Source organism: Carassius gibelio, chromosome B6, assembly GCF_023724105.1.
Source record: "Carassius gibelio isolate Cgi1373 ecotype wild population from Czech Republic chromosome B6, carGib1.2-hapl.c, whole genome shotgun sequence".
Taxonomy (NCBI): Eukaryota; Metazoa; Chordata; class Actinopteri; order Cypriniformes; family Cyprinidae; genus Carassius; species Carassius gibelio.
The window spans coordinates 4695042-4711113 of record NC_068401.1 but is presented as its reverse complement, the minus strand read 5'-3'; the positions used below and the strand labels follow the sequence as shown (position 1 = coordinate 4711113).

At 35.9% G+C, this 16072-nt stretch overlaps 2 long non-coding RNA genes across 2 annotated transcripts; one reads left to right on the top strand and one right to left on the bottom strand.

Annotated features, from left to right (window-relative positions):
• Positions 1–2529: 2529 nt before the first annotated feature.
• LOC127959170 (uncharacterized) lies at positions 2530–12632 on the bottom strand. Its single transcript, XR_008154209.1, has 3 exons — positions 12196–12632; positions 8965–9062; positions 2530–5187 (listed from the first exon to the last, which is right to left on the bottom strand). It is a non-coding gene; the product is annotated as an uncharacterized LOC127959170 (long non-coding RNA).
• A 611-nt stretch (positions 12633–13243) lies between these two features.
• Positions 13244–13943, top strand: LOC127959225 (uncharacterized). Its single transcript, XR_008154217.1, has 2 exons — positions 13244–13481; positions 13560–13943. It is a non-coding gene; the product is annotated as an uncharacterized LOC127959225 (long non-coding RNA).
• The last annotated feature ends 2129 nt before the right edge of the window (positions 13944–16072 follow it).

Sequence of the window (16072 nt, the reverse complement as noted above, 5' to 3'; positions counted from 1 at the left end):
AAACACATTTAAATTAGAATAATACAACATTTTGACTTAAAGTGACCTTTATCATTTCCATCAGAACACCAAGCATGTCGTGGCTGAAGCACCAAGTGTCAGAACAAGCTTTAGACCTGCATTACTTAAGTCTCCTTTCATCTTTTGTGCCTAAACCTGTTGGGTCATGGATGCTTTAGAGAGAATGAAAGGTTTGTCTCCTGACAATCTGCATTGTGAAGTCCCCATTCAGTCTTTAAACATGTAAATGTGCCGTCATCTAGACAACCGGCTCCTGAACCGTTCTGAAGCTGTAGACAGAGAGGTGCTAAAGCAAACAAAGCCAGACCATTACGAAAAAGACAAGATCTGGAAAAAGCAAGCGCTCCCAGTTAGTTTAATGTTTAAGTCTCCATTCAATCAAACAACTCGTTTCAATAACAACAGTTTTTTTATCTTTATTGTCAGCCATTAAATTTCAAAGAGGGAATCACCCTAGGTCTGAACTTTTATCATTCATGGAACCTTTCCATTCCACCAAAGTTTTATTTTCTGCTGGAAAAAGAGTTCTTTAGATTACTAAAATGTTCTCTGTAACAACAATTTTTTTTATTTTTGAATGTTTTCAATTCTTTGGGGAACCAATTTTTTTCCCCTTGCATCACTGTGAAAACCCCTTTACTTTTTAGAACCTTTATTTTTGAAAGTGTGTTTGCTGAAAAACACCAAATGAAACCTTTTCAAGAAAAGTCTGCAAGATACACATCTGTCGCCGCATGACAATCTTGCCATTTTCTGCTATGTGTGAAAGTGTTTTTATCAGCGTTTGGGCTTTAGCCTGTTGGCCTGATGTGGATTGACACGGTTGTGTTTGCTTTCATCACACTAAAGTGTCTCTGGCCATATGTTCCCTCGCATGAAGGTGACAAGAGACAGGAGCCATGTTTGCACGGGGACGTTTCACTGCCTTCCTACTGCCATTAAAACATGAAAGCAGATTTTAAAGCTGAAACAGCTTCTTTAAAGAATATTGACCATAAAGGACACAAACACATTCATTACAATAGTTCATGCCAAAGAGATCAGCATCCTCCCAAAACATACTTTTACGTATTAAAATGCAACCATTATGTCATTAAAAGAAATCATGAACTTGTATTACTTAAGGGCTAAAACATGATTTATGACAGCATTTCACATGCAGAACTGACAAGGAGATATGTCAGCAATGCACCTTCATGATTATATAAGTGATTGACACACAAATTAGATTTTGGGAAATAAATGACTGCTGGCTATTTTCGGGAAAAAATGTTTCTCGAGAAGTAACAGTCACTGAAGGGTCACGCTCCAGGGCTCAGCACAAAAATGCCAAATAGCCAGTGAAATCCAAACGCTACGCTGACACGTGACGAGTGGTAGACAAGGACAGGTGTGAGATCTGTTTGAGGCCGTGATACACCCTCTAGGCTTTCTGGAAGGGAAGCGTCCTGGATGCATGTGTGGAGCTGGGAAAGTATTTTCAGGACAGTTTGAGATCAGTGCATGTGTGTGTTCAGCAAATGATTTATGAAGACACACCACACACACTAACCACAGGGCTAAAGTTATAGTCAATTCCAAAGCAACATCTTCCCAGCATTAGAAAACAGCATAACTGTACTCGGGTCCTAAAGTCATTTCATCATAAGTCATTTCAGTCTGTCATTTGCAACAAACCCCAATAAATAAGCCCTGGGAATAATGCCAACGGTTTACTTGCATCTGAAATACACTACACAACAAAAGTTGACCAAAAAAGAGTTAGAGCCAGTACACAGATTTTGGCCAGTTGAACTTGACCGATTTCACACACAAAAAAAATCAGAGTTTATGTCAGGTAGTTTTTTTGCAATTTTCCAAGTCGGCAAGTGTATGATGCATAATGCTTAAAAATCTCTTCAGGTTTTAAAAGTCATGTAGTGTATTCGGGCTTTTAAAGGGATAGTTCAGCCAATAATCTATCATATACTTACCCTCATGGTTTAACTGTTTGGCCGCCTTCTACAGGACACAAAAGATATTGTTTGAATTGTTTTTGCTCATACAATAAAGGTCAATGGGTTCCAAAACAGTATTTAACCTTATTGACTTTCATTGAAACAATAAATATGTCAAGAATATTTATAAAATATCTTCTACAGAAGAAATACAGATTTGGTATGTCATGACCTCTTTTAACTTAAAAGGATAGTTCACCCAAAAATGTAAGTTCTGTCATCAATTAATCACCCTCATGTAATTCCAAACCTCTGTGAGTTGCTTTCTTATGTTAAGCATAGAAGAATATATTTTGAAGATTGTTGGGAATGAAACAGTTGGTGTTTGCCATTGACTTCCATAGTTTTTTTTTTCTTCCTAATATGGAACTCAATGGCTAACACAAACTGTTTCATTACCTACAATCTTCATAATATCTTCTTTTATTTTCAACATAAGAAAGCAACTCACAGAGGTTTGGAACGACACTAGGGTGATTAAATGATGACAGAACTTACATTTTTGGGTGAACTATACTTTTAAGGACTACTGGGCAATATTACCTTCATGAATGCAATATGAAATCAAAATTGACCCAATTAATGCACATTATTGAGCATGATTCATCAGCTCAGTGTTGTATTTGTAATCTTATCAAAAAGTAATCAACTTTCCCAACCTCTCCCTTCCAAAAGCCTGCCATAAACAAATAGCTTTTCACAATCCAATTAAACCGGTCTCATTCATCATCCTTTTCCCACAGAATATCTTATTTCATTCTAAAATACACTCCATTATGAAAGTACAATGGGATTTGAACACCGTTTCGTGTTGACTTCACATCTATGGCACTCAGTGGCCATGAAACAAACATTACTCTTTCTTGATAATCTCATATACTTTGTCATTTAACTCAGTACTAAGAACAACCATCCCCTTTCATTTACAGGTTTTATCTTTAGAATAACATAAAAGTAGTGCAATATGACCCGTCACATGAATTACATTTCACTTTCATCAGTTGAACTGATAAACTATAAATGGCATACTGTCACACAACTGACTTTATGTCTTTCAAGAACTGATGTCATAATTGCCATGAAAGCAGTTATTTAGATGCTGCAGATATGGATCATTTGCTGAAAGTTTTCCTGATCTAGTATGTAATCAGTTGAATAACTTTAGCTTCAGTAGCACAGCCTAGAACACTTTATCTTTCAACACAGAATCACCTGAACTTCATTGTCACAACGAGTAATGGTTTTAAGGAACTAACAGTAACTTCCCTGAACTTTTAAAACAAAGTGGCTTTATTTTAATCCCAAGTTGAGTACATAATGACTCACAGGTTTCAGATCCATGTCCCTCTTTGCTTTGTTTTGGGATAACTGATCAAATAAAAAACAAACATATTTTTGGACATTTACTTTATGTATTTCTTAAAAATTTGGTGCATAATTATATACAGAACTAACTAGCCTGAATATCTAGTTAATCGTAAACTAATTAAAACAGCCTTATATTTACATTTATTAATTTAGCAGACGCTTTTATCTAAAGCGTCTTACAATTGGGGAATGCATCAAGCGATTCATCTTAAAGAGACAAATAGACACAGGAAGTGCTCGTCATACCAAGTTGGAAGATCTTTCCACCAGCCAGGAACAGTAAAAGAAAATTTTTCTGGAAAGTGATTTTGAGCCTCTCTGTGATGGTACCATGAGCCGTCACTCACTATCAGAAATGGGTAGGAGAGGGAAGAGAGGAGGATAGTACAGAGGAAAGATGGGAGGGTGAAAGGGAGCGCAGGTTTCATCTAAAAGTAACAGGTAGAGGGGTTGGTGCAAGGGGTTTGTAATAAATCTAGGAGTGAATGGAAGTCTGCAGCTTAAGACTTTAATGAATTTTAAAGTTGCCGAAGACTAAAAGTGGACTGCTATCCTCTGGGAATGAGGACTGCAGACCATCCAGCTTCCTCCTCAGCTGACAGACAACAAACAAATACAGCCACCCGACACTTCAGAGAATACCGCTGCGGCACCTATAGTTAAATTAGCACTCCCAAATCACTCAAATTGAAACTAAAGTTCGCACTTAAGTGCAGGAACGGAGCAATATAAATAACAAAAGCTCTTTCTAAGCCGATGGCTATTGCTCTGATTGCAAATAAAGTGCAATCAAAAATATAAATTACAACGAAAAATAGCAGCAGAAATAGTTAGAGAACGAAATAAACCTTCTAACCAGCAAGTAACAATTGAAATAACAGATGCAGAAATAAAGTATTAAGCAACCAGTCATGCGCCTGTTCTGCTGACTGACCGATTCACCTTTAACAAGAGATGGTAATGTTTATGGAGAAGCTAAACTGTTTACCATCACTATTTGTGATTTTTTTTAAACAATCAAACTAGTAGCAAACGCACTACACGTTGATAAAACCTGCTGCTTTTAACTGCCATGGACCTATTGGTCAAAGATTTCTAATCCCAGAGAGATGAGCATACGGGTGAACAGAGGTTTTAGGGTCAACCCCTAATGAAGCCTAATCCCCCAAATGTTAAAGGTCACAGTGTATCCATTTTCCAGGGTATAAGAAGGTTCTTTCTTTTGTGGATGTTAAACCTCCTTTTCTCCATGCCCTCAGAGCATAATGAGAGTCCAGTCATAGTGAGGGGATCGCCGGGGTAATTAGGCGTAAAAGCAGGCTGATAGGGTGTCTTTAAACATTAATGGCATTTATGTGGATTTTTTCAAGTATGTCAAATTGTGTCGGAAAGATTATTCCACATAAAAGCTTTTAAACTGACAAAGGAATGATAAAAGCTTGTGTTGACACGTTAGCTGCTCTGCACAATATATTTCTTTTTATTTTCTGAGGGCGCCAAAATGCCGCTCGACCGGTTTGGTCACACGGGTATCACAGTCTCACGTGCATGCAAAGAAACACACTTTTTTGAAAACTGCTCCATGTTTCAAAGTGAACAAGGAGTGAAGTGGCATTCAAGAAAGAGATGAATCGTAAATCACAGGACCTTCCTAGAATCGTCCAAGAACTTCCATTGTTGAGGGAGCTGCTGGGCCCCTCTCCCTCCAGCATGAGGCCTTTCCTCGGGCCGTTTCCGTCACCATGGGGGGCTTCACCCCTGAACTCCTGTAGGTGTGCATGTCTGTCATCTCAGGAACGTCCTGCAGCACATGTACATACACATGAAGAGAGAGGTTAGGGCACACATAAAACCTAGTTTTAAGCATGAATCTCAAATACAAAAAGGTAGTTAAGTTTATGCTTAAAACAGAAAAATCTCTCTCTCTCCCTCTCTCTCTCTCTCTCTCCCTCTCTCTCTCTCTCTCTCTCTCTCTCTCTCTCTCTATATATATATATATGTATGTATGTATGTATGTATGTATGTATACAATTTAATTACATAAAATTTTTAATGTTTATTTATATGAATATTTTAAAAAGTTTAAATTACTTACTAATTAGTTAATTAATTAATTAGGATAATTAGTTCAAATGAAACGGTATGCATTTTAATATATTTATAATCAAAATATATTGTTTAAAACATAATTAAAATGACATTTATTCAGAATTCATTTTAAGTATTTTTTTGCCCCTTTAATTATATTTTTAATATATTTAAAAATTGGAAAGTTATCCAAACTCTCTCTCTCTCTCTCTCTCTCTCTCTCTCTCTCTCTCTATATATATATATATATATACATACATACTTGAATTATTACTTTATTTTTTCCCCATTACAATTATGTATTCTGCTCTATAATTATAGTATAAATCAAGTTGATTAATAATAAAGGTTGTCTGCATGGTCTTATGCCATCTATACTATATTGTTTAGTTAAAGTGGTAGATCCTTCACTAAGTTTAGTTACCAACAGTTTGAAATAGTTCATTGAGGATTTATTGGCTAAATTACTGTGCAACATTATTCTTTCCCTTCATTTCTATGAGAGACTGGGTTTTAAACAGGCTTATGAGCACAATGAGAGTTGAACGTGAACATAAGACAAGACTGTAAACCTGTAAAATTTATTTTATATTTCAGAATCAGGAAGTTAAAGAGAGGACTAACCAAGAAACGTACAGCACAGAAAGAAAAGAGAAGTAAAGAGAAGTGTGATAGATGAGGAAGTGCTCATTTGTAGCTGTAGGGACGTGTTTTGATGTAGCAGAAACAAGTACAACATTATAAATGATATAAAACATCATTTGTTTCTGCTCACTCACAAAAGGAAGTTGTTATGGTAGACGTGTGTTTGTGTGTGTGCAAGAGTTGCACATGATCTTAGAGTTTTGCATCATTCTGTTGACACAAACACACCCAAGTATATTTGTTCAAAGGTTGGTCATTCTTTAATAGAGGCAAATTCCACATTTGTACAGTGTGCAACCTGGTCAAAGGCAACTGAGGTGAGATTATATGATTATATTTAAAGACATGTTCCATCTCTCTCCAAATCATGTCCAGTCCTCTCTAATTTAGAGAGGTTAAGTAAAGTAATTGTGTAACAGTGTGTCCTTATTATATAGTTGTCAATTTTGTAAACCGCATTGCAATATTTCATTTTTTTTATTTTTACCTATATATAGCTGGAATAATAATAAACACTCTTCATAGGCTGTGTATGTCTGTATGTGAAGTAGTATGCAGTGACAAACAACAGTATGCTACATTATTGTCACTTTACTTTGTATTTTCAATTTAGAGGCATCAAGTTACTATCATGCAAGTGAATAATATATTTTTTTTTACCCAATTCTGTATAAAATGGCTTGAATATTGGCAGGTCAATAAAAATGATGTGTTAAAAATCACAGCTGATTTTTTTGGTCCTTTTGTTATGTTGGAAACAGAAAGAAATTAACTAAAATTAATTTGTAGTCCATGGGCAGGAAAAAAGCAATATATTGCATAGTTAACACAAAATCATCACACCTAATAGTAAAAACACATGGGAAGTAGTAGAAATACAATTCCAAGCAAGTTTCAGTGTAATAAATGCTAACACACCTAAAATAAATGAATGTTAATGAATAATGATTACAAAAAGTTTTTCAGCGATCACATCTTCTGCCATATTTTCAGTCATAACTTAAATTCTGCAAAGGTGAAACACTGACTAATGCTAACTGGTTGTGTGTTCCAAATACTGACTAAAGTCTGTGGCTCTATGAATATTGCACTTCACAATCATCTTTTGAAGAAGGGACATTGCTGTATAGCCTGGTGAGTGTAGTATGCATGCAGAATGTAGTCCATACTGCACTTGCAACACACAGTGTATATTGAGTAGTATGCTGAAGTCGACTAGTCCAGCCGAAAAAAAGCTATTTTTCATCTAGTTGCTCCGTCTGAGTGTGTGTTCTCTGGTCGTCTCTGCCTAGCTAATAGCTCATGACAGCTTGAGGTCTCGCCCTGTCAGCTTTACCTGCAGGGGTCTGGCCCAACGCCTCTTCAGGGTAATTGTTCTGCCCTTCCAACCCCCTCTCAGGCTTTAATCCCTTCCCCCAAGAATGCTCCCGAGGGTCAAGGTGTGTGAGGGAAGAGAGAGAGAGTGTGTGAGAATGCAGGAACAGTTGCTCTTCCAAACTAATTATAACTGCATGTCAGCGCTGTCAATGTAAGCTCTGTTCTGTACAGCAGCTCAGGGACACATCTACACTTCATCAAGACACTAGCTGAACAACTGTGAGAACGAAACGTTACGTAACACTAGAGTGTTTCATATAGCTGAGATTCAAAACCTCTTTTTGCTCACCGTATACAGTATGTCCAGCTGTTTTCAGTACTATTTATCATCACACAATTAGTAATGATTAGATTATAAGATTTCAATTAAAAAAGGTATTTTTTTATATGTATTAAGCCAATTTAATATTTTCAGTATAATGTAATGCAATACCAGAACATAATTAAAAATAACCTAAATATATAGAAGTGTAGTAATTTTCCTCTGATGATAAGTGGTCTCTAGGTTGTTCTTGGTGCTTTAATTGCTGTGTACTTTCTGCGATTTCTTATTAAGTGAAACCAAAAGAGCCCAACATAATATAAGTTCTGGTCACTATATATCAGGTTTCCCTTTAAATATGAGTAAAATATGAATATTAATAAATATCTAAAGTAAAATATAAATTATTCATTTGTAATAATTACATAAAATATTTTGTCCATAAATAGAATAAAAATATATAACAAAATATTAAATCTACATGATTAAAATTGAATAATTAAATGTAATATATATATATATATATATATATATATATATATATATATATATATATATATATACTATATTGTTTAAAAAAACATCTAAACAATAATTAAACCATTAAGTTACTAAATAAAAATTATTAATATGTATACATTTTTTTTTTTAGTTTAAATCAAGAAAGTCAGAAGTACACCATTATTTCAAACTCCTTCGGTTCTCTTTCTATGTTTCTAAACACAAAGGTTGAATCAAAAAACATAGAAAGCACGCCGAGTTGAAGTCAGAGTTCCCCAGTGCTGTTTATGTTTTTCAGCTCGGGCACCTGTTAATCATTGGCTAGAACGGAGACGTTCTGTGAGGCTTTTCCTAGAAACTCGCCTCTCCCCAGTTAAGCTGAAGAGAATTTCTGGATGTATGTGTGCACGCGGACACTGAGTGGCTGAACACAGGGGGCAGAGAAAAGCCCTTCATTCCAGCCAGCCAGATGAGAGACAGTGATCCCAGACACGTGGACCTCAGCCCAGGAAAATTCATAGAAGTACAGAGACATACTGTACATGAAGACACATGGAAAATAACAACTACTGCGGGATCACGGAGGCCAAACCACAGTCTGAACATGTGTTTTACTGTGGGCTATAGCAGCCTGAATGTGAATAAACCTGGTGTGCTTTAAAGAAATAATTCATCTTAAAGTGAAAATTGTCATACTTTACTCACCCTCAAGCTTTATGACTATTTCTTCTGCAGGACACAAATCTCAGAGGTTCTCCATACTGTGAAACTGGATGGTGAGCTGAAGCTGTCGCTGTCAGGAACTCAAAAACAGAAAAACACAATAAATACACCAATAAATGCATGCTTTGCATTTTTTATTTTGCTGTAACTATGCATTCCCGTACCTCTCATTAGGGAAACAACATGGCTATATAATGGAGCCCTTATGTGACATTTCTAATTACCTCAAGGAAAAACTGCTTACACAAGACACTGCCCTTGTTTTGCTGTAATTTCGGCGTTCTCCAGCATGTGTGGTCTGTGATTAACCAACAAGCCTGAAGATAGAAGCCTTGAGAAAAGCTCTGAGAAATCTGGGTGACCAAAAAAGGCAGCTTGGAAGAAAATAGTAACATCTCCTAGCAATTCTATCGGATTTACTTTATGATCATAAAGTTATGCTTCCAAAGTACATAAACCATTAACATCAGTCACACCGTTGCAATGCATGAGACAATTTTACATAAAACTCACATAATTAATATGCTGCAATAGTAACACATAATAGTAAATATAAAGAGCAATTTCTTTTGCATCCGCCAGGGCAAAACTCACAGTCATTATGCCTATGCAGTTGCTAAGGTGTTCTTAGATACTTAATGCATTATTACACTATATGGCACTACATTTCCCTTCCTTTGCCACGAGTCGGTTTTATTTTTTGGGCCATTTTCTTGCCAAAATTTATTTGCTCAGATCAGTAAACTTAAGCATGACTAATAATAATACTGATACTTCTCTTGCATGAGTGAAGTAGACAGATTAAGAGAGAAAACACATTTACACCCCTTTAAAAAGTTTCATTTCCAGTCTATCAGAAACGAGTGCTAAATTTGACCCGGGCCCCTTTATGGGTGGGTGTTTTTTAGGCTAAAACTTCCATTTCTGTCATGTATGTCAGATGATGAGTCTTGCTTTTGCTAGGGGGCTTCCCCTTTTACATATGTTGGTGTCTAACAGCTCATCTCTACCTTCTGCATGCCGATACAGTAAGTGATCTGAATCTCCTGTGAGGTTCTGCAGAAGCACAGGAATCATCAGACACCTCATCATGATCATGAGCTTATAGAAAGTCTCAGAAGTTCACAGATCATTCAGCTTTACCGGTGGAGGCTGATATTTTTAGTTGGATGTTCTTGTCATGCACAGTCATGATGATTGAACTGATGGTAGATCAGAACACACTCAAACATGCATGGGAACACAAACTCTTCTGGTAAAAGGGTGGATTACTCACAATCTTCTGATTTCAGAAGAACAGTCGTTAGAGTGTAAAACAGTCTCTCTGTTCAGTTTCTCATAAAATACCCTTTAACCCATCTTCGTGTCAAGACATCCACCGATTAAACCAGACACTTCACACTTGACACTTCAGTCTATTTAAATGCAGCAACATTTGATTTCTGCTGAAACATCAGCTTGCATATAAGATGCAACTTTATGGATTTGCAAGAGGTTGTGAACACATTAAATGGACAAAATATCAAGCGCAATCATTTCAGCTTAATGTTTTACACTATTGTGATGAAACAATAAACATTTAAAATAAAGATGAAAAATGTTACTGCTGGAAGGTGAAGATAATTCCAACAGGCTACATTTACGATAGTAAACAAAAACAATATATTGCAATAAATATGAATGTTTCACATATCACATATCACATATTTTGCTTATGCCATCTGTCTTTTGAAAATACTACTTGGTTTCTTAATTTATTATCTAATGCAATAATATTCACACTTAAATATCTACACACTTTTTTGGGGGCGCTGCATTTAACAGGAAAGAAAATGGCATGGCTTTTAGTCATAATACAGCTCATTTCCCTGAACAAACACCATCAGCTTTGTCCTGTTTTCAGCCAGTGCAACAAAAGCCCACATTCTAAGGCTATTCAGATCTGATTTTGACCCTGAGCCAGCTGTTCATGAACGTCATTTCACTATTTTTGTACAGGATTTAAGCATCCCAGAGGTTTCCTTAAATTAGTGCAGTGCCAAATTATTATGCTATGCTGAAAATGACCACAATGAGTCACATTTTAACAGTTATTTTCATGGCTTCTCAGAAACATTAAACTTTTTTTGTTTATGCATGAAATCTGTATATACTACAGGAATGTGTGCTTTTATCTACAATTGGTGTAAAGCGAATTTATAATCATTATCATCAAATGTATTCATCATTAACATTTCATCATCTCTGCATAACAACAGTCGTAAAATAAGTCGAAGAAGATGTATTTATATACATTTAAGTGCAGGAAGTGCATGTACCTTAATGGCTGAAAATAGGATGAACCTTGTTTGTGTGTGCGTGTGTATGTATATATATATATATATATATATATATATATATATATATATATATATATATATATATATATATATATATATATATATATATATATATATATATATATATATATATATATATATATATATTTTATATATATGAGGTTCATCCTCTTTTCCGCCATTCAAGTACATGCGCTTCCTGTTGACATCTTCATAGTGATTTCTGTTGAAACAGAACAAAAGCTAATTATATGATGTAACTCTGGCTCTTGGGGCCCTACAAACCCTGATTTTTAATATCAGGGTGGAAATCATGCAAATGAGAACAATGCGAGAGAAAAATTGCTACGCTACAGGAAACGTTCCTTTTTAATGTTAAACCCAGATGGGGAGCTTCCCCCTGAGTTTCCTGTGAGTAAAGTTCTAGCGCAAGTGCTGCAACAGAAAGTACAGGGGTGAATACCTACATATGACATTCATGTGAAATTTCCCTAAATAGCTCCATTGTGTAGGCTGCGCTGACTACTTGATGAGCTTTCAATATTTTAATGTGAAAAACCACAAATTTGTATTACTCCAAGAAGAATTCTAGCCGCATTTGACAAGAACAAGCATATTAATTGGACCGATCCAGTGCACTACATACTGTGCATGCACTTTAAATGCCGTATCATTTTCAATCACCGTTAAATGCCGTATCATCAACGAAATCCTCTAAGCATATGAAAATGTTCAGGAAATAGTATTTTGCATTGCTAATGCCTCACAGTTTACTGTTATTAAAAGTGCAACAGTTTTGCATGACACTTTGTCAAACGGTCTCCAGATAAATGGCTAAAAGTTTTGGTTTGTGTATGGCCTCCGGTTCCATTACCTCTATGCGTGATGCATGTTCCAGAGGATTTCCCCTTGTTGTTTGAAGCTGCACACATGACTCACTCGGTTTCACTCGCTCTCATTCTTATTCCATCCTTCTCTCTCTCTCTGTCTCTCTCTCCAACGGAGGGGGCTTTTCAATGTTTTGCCTGTGGAGAAACAAATAAAGGGGGAGTTTTAAGACTGATATGAGTAAACTGCAAAGGTGCAATGTCTCACTGCAGGCAGGTGGTTAGACACACTTCAGCGGTCTCAAATGTTTCAGACTTCAGTGGTCTCAACTGTTTCAACCCCCTACACATCTTACTGCAAAGTTAGGTGACGTTTGAATCATGGGAACCATTCACTTCAAGATGAATTAAAGTTATGGGGATAGGGGCTGAAATGTGCTTAACTGTCATGACACTTGTAAAGTAAAGCTTAAGATTTCTTGATTTCTTTTTCATTTCTCATCGCACGAGATTCACCTGTATACATTTCATTCCGGTGGGAAACATACATTTTCAGAATAACCGCCGGCATGTATTTCTCAACATCTTCAGCTTGTTCCTACAGCTGCAGAGATCAGAAGAACATGATAAGCTCTTCAACCCACAGGAATGTGACAAGATACACCGAAATTTGACTACATGGGATTATTTCGTGGAAACGTATTCAAATTAATGATGGCATTGCAAAATAAAGATGTTTTTGACTCAAGTATGTTTACAGCTGCAGTATGGCTTATTGAATAGTTCTAGGTCTTTTTTTGTGAACGAAAAAAGTATTATTGAGAGAAATTATGCATATTAGAAAACTCTTGATAACTTATTTTTTATTTCTGGTTTAAAGGGTTTTACCAAGTAAAATAAACATCTTTCCAATTATGCATGGGGTACACATGTCACTAAATTAAAGGGACCAAGAAGTCCTTCTAAATACTGGGACAAAGTTCAGTAGAACATGATTACAGTACTCAGCAAAGCTTGGTTTACATTCCCTGGTGATTGATATGCGCGTATGGGTGTTTGTTTGGTGGATGACGTATCACTATGATTTCAAGGCCAGATGACTTTCTGTGAAGAGGACAAACGAAAGTTCGAATGAATGCATGTGTTTGAAGTGAATTGGATTGATCAGGTCATTGTATGAAGGCCAGCTTGATAAAATCGAAGGAATACAAAGATAGACGTAAGCCTTGGCTCAGCATTATATGCATTCTGTTCCATTCCAGGGAGTTCCTTCTGAGAAGTTGGATTTCTCTGTATCCACAATGTGGCACGCAGACAGAACCCTATCATAGAGGTTAGTCACAACAAATCCAGCACATTCTCTCTGGATATGCGTCTTAATTTGGTCTGATAAAATTCTCTTGATTTTCAGATAGTTGATAGGCTGCTCAAGCGTGTTGCAGGAAAATTGTTTTCAGGTAATAAAAAACACTCATTTGTCGAAATTCATGCAGTGCATTTATCTTACCCCACTGGCAAATAGTTTTTTAATGTAATATTACACTTAGTAATTTGCCAATGGGACATTTGGACTTTGATTCTCATGTAAATATCCCTTTTTTCCACTAAAATAGTCCAATACCATTAGTATTTTGACTATTTTAGTGGAAAACGAGACAAAAAGTATTGATTAAAAATTATTTTCAATGTGGAAATTTCAATTTTCAATTTGAATATTCAAAAAATGTCTTCTCATTTCTTCTGGCTTTGTATTACCGGTTTGAACATTTCTAATAAAATCATATTATTTTAAACAGTTTGCTGTTTGTCATTTTAGAACATATAGTTTTGTCAAACTTCCCCTGTTTTTAAAAGTAAAACTGTCCTGCAAATGCTGTTCTTGAGAGCCACTGTGATACCCCTGTGTACAATTTAAAAATCTAATATTTAATGAAAAAAAAAAAAAAAAACTTATTGGATCATACTGTACAAAGCAGTTTTTTTTTTTTTTTTTTTTTTTTTTTTTCTCAACCAGACTAAGACTTTTCTAAAACATAAAATCGTTATCGGCTATTGGTTAACAATACGTGACGTCAACAAAAGAGGAGAGTCAATTCAGAGGCAGAGTGAGATTATGAAGACAATAAAAATAATAATTTAGAATAAAGTTCGCCAATGAATCATTCACAGCAAGACCAGAAACATGTAGTAAATAGTCAAGGGTCAACTTTGATTTTATGTCGACTTCGGACCCGTCAGAGTTGAATGTGTGTGCTGTGTGTTCCTGGCACGTGTGTGAACTGTCAGAGGGAACATGTGCGTGGGAGATTTGTGGGAAAATGTCCTGTGACAGCAGCATGAAATGGGGTGAGTGACAGTGGACAGCTGAGGGACGTGAAACGAGACAAAAGGACAGTATATATGTGTCCGAGAACGTGAGTATGTAAGAGGAGAGTGTGTGTGTGTGTGTGTGTGTTCTAGCATCTGTGTATCTGTCTGTGTCTGCAGTGGGGCAAACCGTTTCACATTCCTCAGACGCAGTTGTGTTTTGCATGATTTATAGTTCGTCTGAATCGGTGGTGAGTAGAAGGCATAATTACAGAACGTTCTGTAAAGGAATTTTTACATATGGAAATACAAATGGTCACGTCTGCGGATGAAAACAGATCATTCACTTAATGACCGGCTGCAAAAGAGATTTTATTTACAGAACATCAAACTGAACTTTATACTATAAACCAGTTAGCCCACATGAACCCATCTGAGCCCATGAGCTTGCTGTGCAAGGTTTGGCTAAAGCGCTTATTATGCAAATCATTCTTAAAAGGGTAGTTCACAAACTCAATACAAAAATAACATCATACAAGTTTGGAAAGACGAGAATGGAACAATTAAATGATTGTGTTTTACAATGAGAAAACAAATTAATGTTTTAGGAGTTCAGCAAGATTCGAGCTCCGTCGAACTCGAATCGAACGAATCCTTTTATCTGAGTCTAGATATAATCAGCGTGGTCCTGAATCAGGGTTTACCAACAGTTTACAGATTATCACCCAACTGCCAGCTGAGATACGTCAGGAATCTGAAGTTCACTGAACCCTCTTTGTGCAGTAATGAGAATCCATTAGCACGTAACACGACACTGGTCCTAGATCAGAGGCAGCAGATGCTGATGTCTTTACATGGCTATTAGCAGGAGGCATAATCTGCACTCTCAACATTAAATGAAATTAAGAAGAGCTGAAAACTGGACAACTTGCAGACAGAGAAAGTTTCTTAAACACAACAACATATGTTGTATTTTGCACGCTGGTCCCAAACTGGCTTCATAACTAGCTATCCAGTATGACTCCCTTTGGCCAACCAGTCTGTCATCTCACAGACAATACTGGTTGACCAACTTCACCAACTGGTCAACAGCATGGCTATCATATTCAACCACCTAGACCAGCACCAATCCAGTATGGGCCAGTTTTGACATTTCTGTTGAGCAATGCTAAAATATAATCTCACTGTTATGTACTTACACATTTCAATTTTATTTTGAAAACAACATTTAAAACAAACAAATAAATAAACTAATTTTTTTTTTTCAAAATACATAAAACAAAATAGAACTGTATTAACATTTTCTGCTAAGTAATATTTATCAGTAGTGGACAGTAGCAATAGAAAATAGGTTTATGTAATAATAATAATAATAATTAATTAGAGAACAAAAAAGGAGTTTCAGTAGGTACTTCCAAAGATTTATTTCAACCTGCTATGACCAGTATTTGTTGACGTAACTTGATTTAGTCACATTGATTTAAATATATTCAATTATATACTGGACTTTAATTAAAACTAATTTTCAAGTGATTAAACAGTTTTACTGTATATTTGAGTAACAATAAAAAAACCTGCAGTGCACATTTTGTCATTAAACAACTTAACCAACTTTGC